Source organism: Adiantum capillus-veneris, chromosome 6 (assembly GCF_014529385.1).
Source record: "Adiantum capillus-veneris isolate H3 chromosome 6, ASM1452938v2, whole genome shotgun sequence".
NCBI classification, from domain to species: Eukaryota; Viridiplantae; Streptophyta; class Polypodiopsida; order Polypodiales; family Pteridaceae; genus Adiantum; species Adiantum capillus-veneris.
The window spans coordinates 85,043,622-85,059,654 of record NC_140936.1 but is presented as its reverse complement, the minus strand read 5'-3'; the positions used below and the strand labels follow the sequence as shown (position 1 = coordinate 85,059,654).

Sequence of the window (16,033 nt, the reverse complement as noted above, 5' to 3'; positions counted from 1 at the left end):
TTGGAGTGCATTGATTGCAGGATATGCACAACAAGAACAGGGTCAACTCTCTAGGCTGTTTTGAGCGGATGCAAAGCAAGGGCCTCTCTTGTGATGCAATCACATACGCATGCATCTTGAAGGTATGTGGCTCTACAAAAGGGAATAAAAGTTCACGTTGATGCTGCAAAGGCAACGGCTGTTGAAAAAGCTGTCGTGCTTGGCAATGCCTTGGTTGACATGTTTGTTAAACGTGGTGCACTTCAGAGAGCACCATTACTTCTTGAAAAGCTTCTTGTCCAGAGTGTGGACTCTTGGAATGCACAAATTGCAGGATTTTCCCACACGAGGGCAAGGCCAGAAAGCTCTAGTCTGCTTTTAGCAGATGCAAAGCAATGGCCTCTGTAATAAAATATAATATCTAACTTTACCAAATGATTTTCTCATATTAAACTGATCATGGGAGAATAAACGGGAACAAGAGTTAGAATAGAAACATGTGCTTCTAGACCTATCTCAACACGGGACAAAAAGGAGAGATGGTTGCATCTCAATAGGGTCCAAAAGGAGCTAGTTTACCAAAGAGCAATGTGCAATAAGTGCTTCCAGACTTACCTCAGCAGGGGACCAAGAGGAGAGATGGTTACATCTCAATAGGGGTCCAAAAGGAGGTAGTCTATCAAAGAGCAACGTGCATCTAATGCAGCTTAAAAGACCTTACAGTTAGCTTCATTAAATACCTCCAATGGTTAGTGTTAAAAGTCCTTTGACTTTAGGCAAGCTAGGACTGAGCTTGAGGTGGGAACCTGACCTAAGCTTGAGGTGCTTGTCGTGCTTGATGACTAAGGTGCTTGAGGTGCTTGTCATGCTTGATGACTAAGGTACTTGAGGTGCTTTTCATACTTAATGAGGAAGGTGCTTGAGAAGCTTCCCATGCATGGGGGGTAAGGTGCTTGAGTCAAAAAGAGACCTTGCAAACTTAATGAGGAAGGTGCTTGAGAAGCTTCCCATGCATGGGGGGTTAAGGCGCTTGAGTCAAAAAGAGACCCTACAAAATAATGAGGAAGGTGCTTGAGAAGCTTCCTATGCATGAAAGTCCCAAAGTTAGGGGAATCTTTGACTTAACCTTCCACTCACCCAAAGGGCACCCATTTTCTCAAAGGGCACATGGGACACATGTCAGACCCTCCCTATGCTTAACCACATGGTGTGCTTGCATGCTATTGGTTGGGCTAAAGAGGGGTCCATGAGCTTATAGTTCCATCCAACAAATATCTAGATATTTTCAAGCTCTCTCTCTCTAAGGGGTAAGGAGGACACTTGTCCAAAGACTACCCATGTACTTGAATGCATGCCGCATGTGATTGGCTAGGGAGGAGAGGGGTCCAATGAGCTTGAAACATGTGTAAAAGCTACAACTCGCCCCAAGCAAGCAAGGGGGGTGATGGGGGGATATACACCACACGCACACACTCATTTTGTGGATTCATTCTCACTTGGTGAAAGTTGAGGAACTCCACCTCCTTCTCCAAGCTTGTAAGAAGTGAGAGCCTACACCAACACTCTTGGCTATGGAATGCAAATCAAACCAAGAGCCATGCTTCAATGCTTAAGCTTGCCATCTTCTCCATCTTCATTACTATGCTATTATGTATGCTAGCAAGAAGAGTAATGATAAGTGAGGAACTATTTCTTTCTTCTATGGAATGTTTCTTCTTCCTCTTCCCTATCCTCATTCCCCGCTATCTCTCTCCACCTTCGAAGGTGTTTGAGGCCTTGGGACCGAGGCTTGGGATAGTTAATGTTTTCTACAAAGTTTATGTTATGCTTGCGATGCATGAAGATTTCCATCTTCATTGCATCACCTGGTCACAAGGAAACAAAGATTGTATTGTACCAAGTCTCTCTTGATGGGAGAAACTATAATACAAATGCCTATTGGAGGGGGGACTGGCTCCGTATGATTCCGGTCCTCAACTATTGTCATGTTCTCTAAACTCTCTCTCTTGCAAAAGTATTGTTCATGCCAAGTTAACTAAGTACCATGTTTATGTTACTACCATCAATTAAGTTCACCCGCTATGCTCACAAAGTAATCTCACAAAAGTGCTTTATCTAATTTTCTAATTCCGCTACTCTCAAAGTTCATAGGCCGTTTCCATTACATTGGTATCAGAGCATTTGGTTTCTCTTTTCTTGCTTAAGAAGAGAGGTCCTTAAATAGCCTAATGGTTGATTTTGTTAATTATATTAGGGTAAGTGGGACTGGGATCTATTATCGTTTTTGTTGAGCCCACTATGTGGGAAATGGTGCACACCTCGGGAGCTTTGGTCTTAATAATGGAGTCTTTTTAGACTTGTCTACGGCTTTACCATTATTGAGCCATAAGAAGTACGAAAGGAGTTGTCGCTCGGCAACTTCGCTACGTTAGACTCACTCCACTACTCTCTATAATTAACCAATTCGAGCCGTGGGTATAGATACTTAAGTGCCTATTTTCAAAGGCTAAGAGGAGTAGCAACTAAGGTTTTGAATTGCCAAAGCATACACCAAATAAACACACAAGTTTTGTTAACATGGCTGACAATAACCAAGAGAGTAGAATGAACATTGATAACTTTGATTTTGCACATGAAGGTGCTAATGATGATGCCCCCATGTTTGTTAATTATCTTGTTACTAGGTTGCAACAAGCTATGTGCAACCCTGCATTGCAAGCCGAAGTTACTCAACAACTACGTGCTTATGGGATTACCCTTCCTCTCCAAGAGGAGAGAGAGCTTAGGAGGCCTCTTGATGAGACCCCCAAAAGAAGACTCTCTCCCATAGGAGAAGAGGAATCCAAAAAACACGAAAGTAATGAATCCCTAAGTTCCTCTGAAGATATGGCTCCACGAAGATGGCGGTCTAAACAATCGCCAACTCCTCCCAAGAGGAAACTTGAAAGGGCGGTGGTAATGCGTGTGTTAGTCTCCACCCAACCGTGCTATCTTATAGCCTCCCTTTAGCCTGTCGAATTTCACTCCAATCTGAGTTGGTGACTCTAGCCTCCTACAGTGGTGCCCCGAGCCTTGATCTGAGCTCTGATACCAGTTGAAGGAGTACGAGCGAAAGTGCGACACGAGAGAGAGTGCGAGAAGAAGAGCACGACGATATGGTGAACTCGCTCTACTGTAATGTGTAGAGCATAGTGAGTTCTTATTAGGTTTTTACAAAAGAATATGTGTACATACCTAGCGGCCCGCCCACTTACCTGGGCGACCACATTGGGCTTTATACCCCAACAGTCTCCACCCAACCGTGCTATCTTATAGCCTCCCCCTAGCGTACACACTATCCGGCCGTGCCGGTGGCCTTGCCCATAGGACGCATGTCCTTACAAAACCGTTAACCCATAGTCCTTCTCCTTGTCACTCCAAAAGGGAAGAGAGGAAACAAAGGAAGAAAAGGGCAAGAAAGAGGTCACTCTCTTCTCTTTCTTCACCTTCCTCCTCTATCGATGAAATCTATGGCTATTCTTCTAGAGAATACCAGAGGGGAGGACATCATAAATCTTACCCTGCATGGCAAAGGTCACAAAAGCTAAAGAAGTTCAAAGAGGGAGGAAAGAGTATCTCTTTTCTCACCTATGATGGCACCTTTGGTGCTTCTGACAAAGTATTGGCCTTCATCCAAGAATTTGATGCGGCCTTTGGAGACGAGTGCTTCACGGAGTCCTCCAAGCTACGCCATGTAGCTATGCACTTCCAAAAATTGTCTCGTCAATGGTGGGCTAGCCTTCGTGGCAACGACGAAGCCCCAAAGACATGGAAAACTCTACGAGTTTCCATCATGAAGCAATTCCTTGCAAGCGATGCAAAGGACAAAGTGCTCATTGGTGGCAGAGTTTGAGGCTTCTCTCTCATGAGTCTATCCACCACAAATATGTGAACAAGTTTTGGGATTTACATCTCAGGCTACTATCTTTCAAAAGATAGACTTCGCCGAGCAAAAGCAACAATTCTATGCGGGATTACCCAAAGAAATGGCCTCAACTCTCAACAGCCTGGTTCTATCACTGAAGTAATCCACCACACCATGGTTGCTTTGCACATCAATTTCCAACAAGTGGCTAGACGGAATGTCAAGCCCGTGGAAAATAAAGGCAAAGTGATGCCATGAGGAAAACCAATGCCCAAAATTCTTACCAAGGCTATTCCAACAACAACAACAATCGGTCCAAGGAGAAAGGAGTTTACAAAGGTAAATATAAACTCTCTCCTAAAGAGCTAGAAGCTTTTCGTAAGGACCACAAATGTTTTAAGTGTGGGAAGCAAAGCCATGGTTATCATCCTTGCCCCAAGAGAATTGCCCGCAATGAGACTCCTAGAGCCTCTATGTTTGAAGCTCCAAAATTGGATGCTCATTGCCAAGGATTTCTCCTTTCCTATGCTTGGGGAAAGATGGAAGAGCATGATGCCTTTATTTTGTTTGACCCTGGTTCAACTCACAACTTCATATACACGGAGTTGACCACTAAGCTAGGCATATAAGACCATGATATGGGAGATGCATTGAAAGCCAATGGAGCTATCAAGGGACAAGACGTCTCAGTTACTTCCTTAATTGGAAAATTAAGGCTTCATGTCCAAAGCTATGTGGACAAAAAGGATTTCTTCATCTCCCCTCTAAAACATGAGAATGTTATTGTTGGGGCACCATGGTTTAACCACATGGCTTCCAACATGAAGCTCCTTGAAAGGAGAATCTACTTGAACTATAGGGAAGAGAGCATGCACAGAGATGCTAATGAGTCGGGGAACACCATATCCTTGCAATAAAGGGAATCAATAGAAATTAGAGTTGTCTAATTTCCTAAATGGATCCCAAGATGTTTTCCTTGATGACATCCCTAGTCTAAAATGAGGGATGATGACCATGCAATTGAACTCCTACTAGGAAACTCACTGCCTAACAAGCCTCCTTATCAAGTTTCACAAGCTCAACAAGAGGAGATCATGAGGCAAGTGCATGAATTGGTGGAAAAAGGGATGGTGAGGTCTAGCTCCTCTCCATTTGTTCACCATTACTTTTAGTGCAAAAGAAAAATGACACATATCACACGTGTGTCGACTATAGAGCACTAAATAAGATTACTATTAAAAATAGATTTCCCGTGCCGCATGTAGAAGATCTATTTGATAATTTACAAGTTTTGGCCTGACAAATGCTCCAGACGCATTCAAATTCATGATGGAAAAAAATATTCGGGCCATTCAAATTCTCTTGAGGAGTACAAGCGACACCTCCAGGTCACATTATCTCTAAAGATGGCACCCGTATGGATCCAACAAAGCTAGAGATAATAAAAGGATGGCCTAATGCAAGGAATCTACAAGAGGTACGAAGCTTCATAGGTATGTGTACATACTATAGATGCTTCATTAAAAAAATTCTCGCTAATAACAAGCCCATTACATGACTTAAAAAAAAAGAACGTTAAGTATTCATGGACTGCAAAAGTGCAAGAAGCTTTTGAGAAGCTTGTCTCTCAAAGCCATTTGAGGTCCAATGTGATGCTTGTGGTGATTGCCTTGGAGCTATTTTTCTTCAAGAAGGACATGCCATAGCATATGAGAGTCAAAGACTCAACTTGGATAAGTGAGTATTTGGCAAATACAAAAAAGAGCTACTAGCTATTCTATATGCCCTAAACAAGTGGAAACACTATCTCTTGGGGACTCCATTCATCCTACAAATGGATCACAAAGCCTCAAGAACTTCATGACGCAAACCAAGCTCTCCGACAAACAAATGAGGTGGGAAAATTTTCTTTTTCAATTTAAATTTCATATTGCTCACATGGCTAACAAGCACAATCAAGTGGTCGACGCACTTTCACAACGACCAAGGGTAACTGTGGTGTTTATAGCAACCCACAATGATCTATCTTTTATGATAGATGAGTATGCTACTGACTGAAACTTTAACTACGTAATTACAGCCTTTGCAATAGGAAAAAAAAAAGAACCATTCACCTTGAAGGATCGTTATCTTCCAAACGGCAATAGGCTATGTGTTACTCACCCATACAATAAGAAAGTCATGTATGAATCCCATACTTCTCCATATGCAGGGCAAAAAGGGAATTCATAATCTGCTCTTCAAGGCGTAGAAATGTATTTCTGTTGGTCTATCATGAAAAGTAAACATACAAGAATATGTTTCAAAATGTGTGGTATACCAAAAGTTGAAATTTGATCGAGGGAAGCAACTTGGATTGTTTCAGTCGACAGGCTTAACAAGAAAACACACTCTATGCCTGTCAAAAAGACTATTAAGGCACATCAAATGGCAACCCTCTTCCGATCTCAAATTTTCAAGCATCATGGCTTTCTAAGACGCATAGTGTCGGACAAAGATCCTAGAATGACTAGTAAGTTCCAGAAGAGACCAGACAAAGATCCTAGAATGACCGGTAAGTTCCAAAAGGGTCTCTTTGAGAATCTAAGAAGTAGATTAAATTTCTCTTTCGGCCTGTCATCCACAAACGGATGACCAAAGTGAAATAGCTAATCTAACGATTCTTGATATACTAAAAGCCTATGTCATGGACGTAGATCAATGTTCTCAATGATAGAAGTACCTACCTCTTATTGAGTATGCGTACAATGATATTGTACATACTTCTTTGGGGAAAGTACCTTTTGAGGTTAAAGAAGGAAGATCCAAAATTCCCTTACTACTTAAAGTACATGGGAAGATCTTCGCTACTAATGATAGCCGAGACATACAATAATCTTTTCCAAAGATGAAAGGGGTTATATCCATCCCACAGGAAAGGCAAAAAGGTTTTTTGCTAATAAGCACATAATAGCCTTAGCCTTTAAGGAAAATGATTGGGTCTTGCTAAAGTTTCTCAAGGCTCATCTGAGGCATACTACAGACAAGAGTCCTACGGACCACCAAGAGTATGATGCTAAACTAGCAAAAAGATACTATGGTCCTTAGAAATTTTAAGCCAGTCAATGAGATTACTTATCAATTGAAGTTGCCCAACCATTGGCTCATGCACAATGTTTTCCATGAGAACCTACATAAGTCTTACAAAGGAGTGCCTTAAAAAGAAGCAATAGTTGCAGACCCAAAAATCGAAGATCAAGAAGAAGTACTTCAATTTGAGTCCATCCTACAACATCAAGACAAGGTATTAAGAAATGGTAAGATTATCTGACAATATCTCATTAAGTTTAAGTATTATTCTTTTAAAGATGCTAGATGGATGCAAAGAACCTAGCTTAAGGATAATATGAACCTTGTCAATGCTTACAATGTTGCACTAGATTAAGCATATGAAAATGCATTTTAAATGAAAAATGTTTTTGTCTTATAAGACTAGTTCTCTTTTTATTGCACACAAATTTAAATAGTATGCATGCTTATAATCATGTTTGTGGTGACGACGTCTCCCAAACACCAAGTAGAACTTATCACTCTACTTTGGAAGTATGATATGGACTAAAGAGTCTTAGACATGCTTGCGGAAACTATGTCTCCCAAGCACCAAATGGATTAGTCATCCATCTTGGAATGCTGTCGTAGGGTAAAAAGGGATCCTCTACCCGCTAAGAAACATGGACTAATGACTATGCTTTATCTTCTCTACCTCATAGTCGAGGACGACTATGATTTCAAGAGAGAGGTAATGTCATAAAATATAATATCTAACTTTACTATATGATTTTCTCATATTAAACTGATCATTTAATATGGGAGAATAAACGGGAACAACAGTTAGAATAGAGACATGTGCTTCTAGACCTATCTCAACACGGGATAAAAAGGAGAGATGGTTGCATCTCAATGGGGGTCCAAAAGGAGATGGTCTATCAAAGAGCAATGTGCAATAAGTGCTTCTAGACTTACCTCAGCGGGGACCAAGAGGAGAGATGGTTACATCTCAATAGGGGTCCAAAAGGAGGTAGTCTATCAAAGAGCAATGTGCATCTAATGGAGCTTAAAAGACCTTACGGTTAGCTTCATTAAATAACTCCAATGGTTAGTGTTAAAAGTCCTTTGACCTTAGGCTTTGACCTTAGGCAAACTAGGACTGAGCTTGAGGTGGGAACTTGACCTAAGCTTGAGGTGCTTGTCATGCTTGATGACTAAGGTGCTAGAGGTGCTTGTCGTGCTTGATGACTAAGGTGCTTGTACTTGAGGTGCTTTTCATACTTAATGAGGAAGGTGCTTGAGAAGCTTCCCATGCATGGGGGTTAAGGTGCTTGAGTCAAAACGAGACCCTACAAACTTAACGAGAAAGGTGCTTGAGAAGCTTCCCATGCATGGAAGAGTAAGGTGCTTGAGTCAAAAAGAGATCCTACAAACTTAATGAGGAAGGTGCTTGAGAAGCTTCCTATGCATGAAACCCGAGGGATTCACTCTATATACGTAATGGGATGCCACCTGCGAGCGGACAACTTTGATAAAACCCCTATATACGACTCATATTAGGGAATATGACCCCCCTTTCTACGCTTATACAAAAATCAAGAAAGAAAACTATAATATCCCTATCTTACATATAAAATTTAGGTCTCACATGATCTAACTAAGTAAACTAGTCAAAGATTGTGTAGCATAGTGACTGGCAATGTACTAAGGAACCACTTCTATTGATAACTAGATGTACTGTCAATGTTTCTTAGTTTGACTTTCAAACTAGGTGCGCGATCAGTCTGCACTCTGGTTACTCATGCAATTCTGACCCATCCAAAGCTAGTATAAATCAACCCTTGACCTGCTAATCAGCCCTTATCTATAATTGACTTGATGCAAAATTTGATGTGTGACCTGATAAAAAACTTTCCCAAAATTCATCCGAGTTCTAGTGCACATCGATGACCAATAATTATAAGTAATCAACTCGGCTCAAGTCTCCCTCCCCCTAAATATGATACCCCCTCCCTTATTTTTAAGCTTGAGAGATAAATTATTGGAGGCCTGCCCCTAACTTATACACTTATTTAACTTGTAAAAAAATACCCCACCCCTGCACTTACGTGGTGCGATAAGTTTTCCATGGTGAATCCCCCGGGAGTTAAATAAGCATATAAGTTAGGGGCAGGCCTCCAATAATTTATCTGTCAAGCTTAAAAATAAGGGAGGGGGTATCATATTTAGGGGGAGGGAGACTTGAGCCGGATTGATTGCTTATAATTATTGGTCATCGCTGTGCACTAGAACTCAGATGAATTTTGGGGAAGTTTTTTATCAGGTCACACATCAAATTTTGCATCAAGTCAATCATAGATAAGGGCTGATTAGCAGATCAAGGGTTGATTTATACTTGCTTTGGATGGGTCAAAATTGCATGAGTAACCAGAGTGCAGGCTGATCGCGCACATAGTTTGAAAGTCAAACTAAGAAACATTGACGGTACATCTAGTTATCAATAGAAGTGGTTCCTTAGTACATTGCTAGTCACTATGCTACACAATCTTTGACTAGTTTACTTAGTTAGATCATGTGAGACCTAAATTTTATATGTAAGATAGGGGTATTATAGTTTTCTTTCTTGATTTTTGCATAAGCGTAGAAAGGGGGGTCATATTTCCTAATATGAGTCGTATATAGGGGTTTTATCAAAGTTGTCCGCTCGCAGGTGGCATCCCATTACGTATATAGAGTGAATCCCCCACGATTTAACTTGTAAAAAAATACCCCTCCCCTGCACTTAGGTGGTGCAATAAGTTTTCCACTATGAATCCCCCGGGGCATGAAAGTCCCAAAGTTAGGGGAATCTTTGACTTAAACTTCCACTCACCCAAAGGGCACCCCTTTTCTCAAAGGGCACATGGGACACATGTCAGACCCTTCCTATGCTTAACCACATGGTGTGCTTGAATGCTATTGTTTGGGCTAAAGAGGGGTCCAATGAGCTTATAGTTCCATCCAACAAATATCTAGATATTTTTAAGCTCTCTCTCTCTCTAAGGGGTAAGGAGGACACTTGTCCAAAGACTACCCATGTACTTGAATGCATGCCGCATGTGATTGGATAGGGGGGAGAGGGGTCCAATGAGCTTGAAACATGTGTAAAATCTACAACTCGCCCCAAGCAAGCAAGGGGGATATACACCACACACACACACACACACACACACACACACACACACACACACACACACACACACACTCATTTTGTGGATTCATTCTCACTTGGTGAAAGTTGAGGGACTCCATCTCCTTATCCAAGCTTGTGAGAAGTGAGAGCCTACACCAACACTCTTGGCTATGGAATGCAAATCCAACCAAGAGCCATGCTTCAATGCTTAAGCTTGACATATTCTTCATTTAATCTTCATTACTATGCTATTATGTATGCTAGCAAGAAGAGTGATGATAAGTGAGGAACTATTTCTTTCTCCTATGGAATGTTTCTTCTTCGTCTTCCCTATCCTCATTCCCCGCTAGCTCTCTCCACCTTCGAAGGTGTTTGAGGCCTTGGGACCGAGGCTTGGGATAGTTAATGTTTTCTACAAATTTTATGTTATGCTTGTGATGCATGAAGCTTTCCATCTTCATTGCATCACCTAGGTCACAAGGAAACAAAGACTGTATTGTACCAAGTCTCTCTTGATGGGAGAAACTATAATACAAATGCCTATTGGAGGGGGGACTGGCTCCGTATGAATCCGGTCCTCAACTATTGTCATGTTCTCTAAACTCTCTCTCTTGCAAAAGTATTGTTCTTGCCAAGTTAACTAAGTACCAAGTTTATGTTGCTACCATCAATTAAGTTCACCTGTTATGCTCACAAAGTGATCTCACAAAAATTCTTTATCTAATTTCCTAATTCTGCTACTCTCAAAGTTCATAGGCCATTTCCATTATAGCCTCCCTCTTGATTGCAGGATTTTCTCCACAGGGGCAAGGCCAGAAATCTTTAGGTTGTTTTCAACAGATGTGAAGCGAGGGCCTCTCTCCAAGACTTCTTGAGGAGCTTCTTGTCTGGAGTGTGGACTCTTGGAATGCACTAAATGCAAGATTCTCTCCACAGGGCAGGGCTAGAAAGCTCTAGTCTGTTTCCAACAGATGCAAAGCGGGGAGTGGTTAAATTTGGCTTGCTTGTATTTGTGTAGGTGGAGCTGAGCTGCAGGGCTTTTTGGGGTGGCACCACAAGCTTTGAAAATATAAAGCACATGCATCTATCGCAGGTGCACGTAGCCAGCGTAGCGGTAAGGGCAACGCCTCGTGGGAGGGAGGTCATGTGTTCGACTTGGTTGTGACCACTTTGTGTGTTGAATTTTTGGTCAAAGATTGCCAGCAAATTACATTCAATCGGCAACCGCTAGCTTGGCCTGCTTCGCCACAAGAGCTAGCAAGCCAAAATTTAACGAAAACTTGCAAAGCGAGGGCCTTTCTCCTGATTGCAAGAAGTTTGTCCCACAAGAACAGGGCCATAAAGCTCTAGTCTATTTTCATCAGATGCGAAGCCAGGGCTTCTCTCCAGATGCAATCACCTATGCATGCATCTTGAAGACATGTGGCTATACGCAGAATGTTGACATGGGCTTAAAAATTCACTTTGATATTTAGTATGGGTTCTAGCATTAAAAAAATTATGCTTGGCAATGCCTTAGACGATATGTATGCCAAATGTGATGCACTTCAGAAGGCATAGAAAGTGCTTGAGGAGCTTCCTATCCATAATGTCTTCTCTTGGGGTGCATTGATTGCAGTATACTTGCAATAAGAGCACGGTCAGAAAGCTCTAGGCTATTTTCAATGAGTGCAAAGTAAGGACCTCTCTCTTGATGCAATCATATACCCGTGCATCTTGAAGGCATGTGTCTCTACGTAACATGCCAAGTCAAAGGCCAGGCTGCATCTTGAAGGCTTGTGACCTTACACAAGATGCTAACATGATTGAGGAAATTCATGATACCATTGCTCGTCAGGGGCTGTTGGAGAAAGATGTGCTTGCTAGTGCTTTGTTCGATATGTATGCCAAATGTGGTGCAATCATGAAAGGACAAGAAGTTTTTCATGGGATTCTTCTCTCAAATGCCGTCACTTGGATGTGATGATTGCAATATATGCCCAATGTGGCTTTCTCCAACCTCTGAGTACACCTCTAAAGCATGTGCCCTTAGGGGCTCTTGGAGAAAGATGTTGTGTTTGGCCGTGTTTTGATTGATATGTATGCGAGATAGGGTGCCCCAAAGACTACTAGTTTGTGAATGTGTGTGTGAGCCTACGGACGAACATTACATCAGACTCAGCATGTCCTAGGACCATGAACATCATAAGTGATGCAGGTATTGGTAGGCATGATAGCAAAAGTGAATGTGACAGTCGACATGTTGCAAAAGTCGTAGAAGAGGGAACTATGGTAGAACACATACTAGTGGGAAGGTGGTGGAAGGAGCTGATTTATCCAAGATTGTGCTTTGATGCAGATGACCAATACCAAAGGTGAACTTATATTTCGTATTTTGATTTCCTTTTTGTGATCTCAAAAGTACTTAGATTACATCATGTACACATGAAAGCAATGAATTTACATCATTAAGATTGTAGATGAAGGTGGCTGAAGAATTGTTATGCCCAACAGAGGGACACGTGGACAATACACCACGACATGGCAACGTGGAATGATACATGTTTCTATAAAACATCGATAATGAGTACTTCCTTGGACAACTGCAATAATTTTACAATATAAAGGTCCCTCCAACAATAAAGGAGAGGCATAAGTCCCCCTTCAACACTTGAGGGGATAAAAGTGGCAAAAGAAGGACACATTCCCTACGGTATTATCATAAATGTGGAGAATGGTGCCAACTCCACACCATACATATGTATGGTTTTTTTTTTTGGGGCACAAGCATTGCAAATGCACGAAACTCATCTCTCTCCATCTTTATTATAATGTGCAAATTTTCACTCTTAATGCAAAATCTCATTTGTGTGATGAAAGGTCATAGAGTTTTTGGCAAAAGCTTCAAGGAGAGATGCTATCAAGCCATCATCACGAGCTATGCTATGCGGTAAAATCCACAACACTATCACTTTTTTACTTACTATATACATAGTGAAGCCATCAAGGCAAACTAGTTCAAAACTTGTGTAGAGGATGGTCCTTTAAGAGCATGCACCCTTTCCCTCTCTCTTTGTGTGTCTTTCATAAAGCCTTCACTCCCACTCACAATCTGCACTCGATGTCAAAGCATGTGCTCCTATGGGAGTCAATATGGGGGGGCAGAAGTGAAGTTTTAACATTATAGGAACAATCCCAAGAGACCTCAAAGATCTATAGAGAAGAAAACGAAGGAGAAAAGAAGAAGAAGAAGAAGAAGAATCCAAAGAGACCTCAACGATCTATGAAACAAGTCTCCAACTCGAGACGTGTTACTAAAGGAAAGTGAGATAAGTAATCTACCACACTTGGTAAGCTGGTTGATAGAATAGATAGAGAGAAGGAATGGAGAATTATCTTGTGTTTTAGAACTAAAGACATGTTACTAAAGGAAAGTGAGATAAGTAATCTACTACACTTGGTAAGTTGGTTGATAGAATAGATAGAGAGAAAGAACAAAGGATTATCTTATGTTTTAGAAAACCCCCAAACACTTAAGAATACCCCCCCCCCCCCCCCCCCCCCCCCCCCCCCCCACACACACACACACACACACACACCCAAAAAAAAGATAGACTTTAGCTCTGCTACATGCAACCATCCTCTTCTCCCTCTTGGCTCGATATGTGTTCATACCCCCTTCCCTACCACGAGTATGGTGAGGTTCTGCGTACATACCCCTTGCCCCCCCCTCCCCCCCGTATTGACTCCCATAGGACACTTGTTTTGACACTACTCCCCCCTTATGGAAGAGAATTCATCCTTTAAAAAAAAACGTGGAAAACTCTTTTTGAGAATGCCAATGTTTTTTTGAGTAGAAACTTCCATAGGTCGATTTTTGCACTTGACAAGTATTTGTTTTCTTGCATGATGTTGCATTCATTACTCATGATAGTCAAGAATAAGTTTTGGCTCATGAGGCTAAACTAGAGGTTCAATGAAAGCTACAAGCATGCCTCGATCAACCACATTGTTCATCATGATGAGCTATTCCCTAAAAAAAAAAAAAGATGGACACAACAACAAGCGGATAACTGTAACTTTTAGGCACCTTCACCTAGCTTCTCTAGTATTGTGAAAGGGCCACAATACTTGGGAAATAGCTTGAGTAATTCTCCAAAGGGTAATAAGGGTAAAACAAGGGCAGAGTATCATTAAACTACAATTTCACCTTCCCTTTTGACTCCCTTTTGAGTATTATGGAAGGGCCAAGTCATGGGAAACAACTTGAATACTACCCAAAGGTTAATAAGGGTTAAACAAAGGTGATGTATCATTGAGTAGAGTTTATGCAATTTATAGATGATGGAAAATGTCTTATTTGATTATCACATTATATCTTTGAAAATTGTAAAGTAACTTCTTTGAACATGCTTTAGAAAGTTCATGATCGTTCCTTGTCTAATAGGCCAAACAATTTCCATTATCACAACTTTATAGTTACCATGTAGACATTAAGAATAAAGCTTTGTTACAGTCATCTGTAGCATATTTCATTGTTGATTTTTTATTTCATTAATGTGTCCTTTGAAGCAACTTATCCTCCTTGCTTTTATCATGTTGTCTTTTTTAATTCCTTGCCCATTGGTTCCATCCAAATCCGCATCGAGGTGACTATATTGTTGTTGATTTTTTATTTTCTTTTTTGTTATCACTGTTACTACTTTTGGACATTTTATCAATTCTTCTTATGGTTCATTCTAAAAAATCATTCAAAAGAAGCAATGTAAATAGAACTCCCATTTATCTAGTATTTTGAGACTTTTAAATAAAAAGCAACCATTTTATTTGGGTGCATGTATGTACGTGATAAAACGAGAAAGATATCTCAAAATCGCGTCATCATGTGCACCCCACTTTCTTAGCAGGAATCATCTTCTTGACCCTCCACGAGGAAAATAAGTTCTCTGGGAGTATCTTGAAGCATATGACCTATTGTTTTATCCCCCTTTTAAAGCCAACAAAGCCATCAGAATCTCAATTAGAGCCAAGCTATAGAAGATACACTTTTGCCTCTTTTTATGCTAATTTTCTCTCTTAATCATGGCATACACTATCTTGGTTACGTAGCTCATACCCTTACTTTTCATATAGTGAAGGTATTTTTGTGATTTTTTTTGGAGTGGGTTCACACCGATTTGGAGAGGCTTGCATGAAAATATTTATTTATATAATAAAGAGTATGTACAATGTAAGAGAATCACGTACATAATATACTTATGTAGATAACACACACCTAGGTAAAAATATTTAAATAAACACCAAAATAATTATGAAAAATCCCTATTTTTAGGCCCTATATACCATAAAATATTTACACACAAATGGACCATAATATATTTTTCACTTTGTTTTTATTTATTTATTTGGCTCAACGAGTCCAATGACTAGCTAGCTGAGGGCTTTGAGGAGATAAGAGAAAAGTCCCCTAACTCACACATGCTTATCTACAGTGAAAGTGTGAGGATATCCACAGGTTTTTAGTGATTTTGATAGGGTGAGGTAGATCACTATAGCAATTTCGGATAGCCAAAAAATGGCTATCAGTACTTCTACTTCTCAGCTACATAGTCTCTTATGTATATAAGTTAGAATTGATGATGATGGTTTTGTTACATGATGATGGAATCACATATGATTTCATTTTACACATGTTGCAAGTAAAAATTTCATATGACTCCCATGAATTATAAAAGTAAAAGAAGATTTTCAAGGAACCAAATTAAATTATGTGTATATGGTAAAAGATTTGCAATACCAATTAGGAGACTTCATTGAATCATGAGATTTCCTAGTAGCACCATTATAGAACACATATTTAATTTTGGGTATGTCTTAGAAATATTTTTTTAATCCAAAGATTGACTATGATAAGCATACACTTATTGTCACACATAATGAAAAATCTTTCCCATTATAAGCTAACCAAAAGC

General features: G+C 40.4%; 1 protein-coding gene across 4 annotated transcripts in view; it reads left to right on the top strand.

Annotated features, from left to right (window-relative positions):
* LOC147455814 (uncharacterized) overlaps positions 1 to 16,033 on the top strand; it is a 49,326-nt gene that overhangs the window by 6,173 nt on the left and 27,120 nt on the right. The window contains exon 4 of one of the 4 annotated variants that reach the window (XR_015188415.1): positions 12,942 to 13,011. The exons of the other annotated variants lie outside the window; for them this stretch is intronic. The gene's annotated coding sequence lies outside the window, so the exon portion shown is untranslated. The remainder of the gene's footprint in view (positions 1 to 12,941; positions 13,012 to 16,033) is intronic. 4 annotated transcript variants of the gene reach the window in all.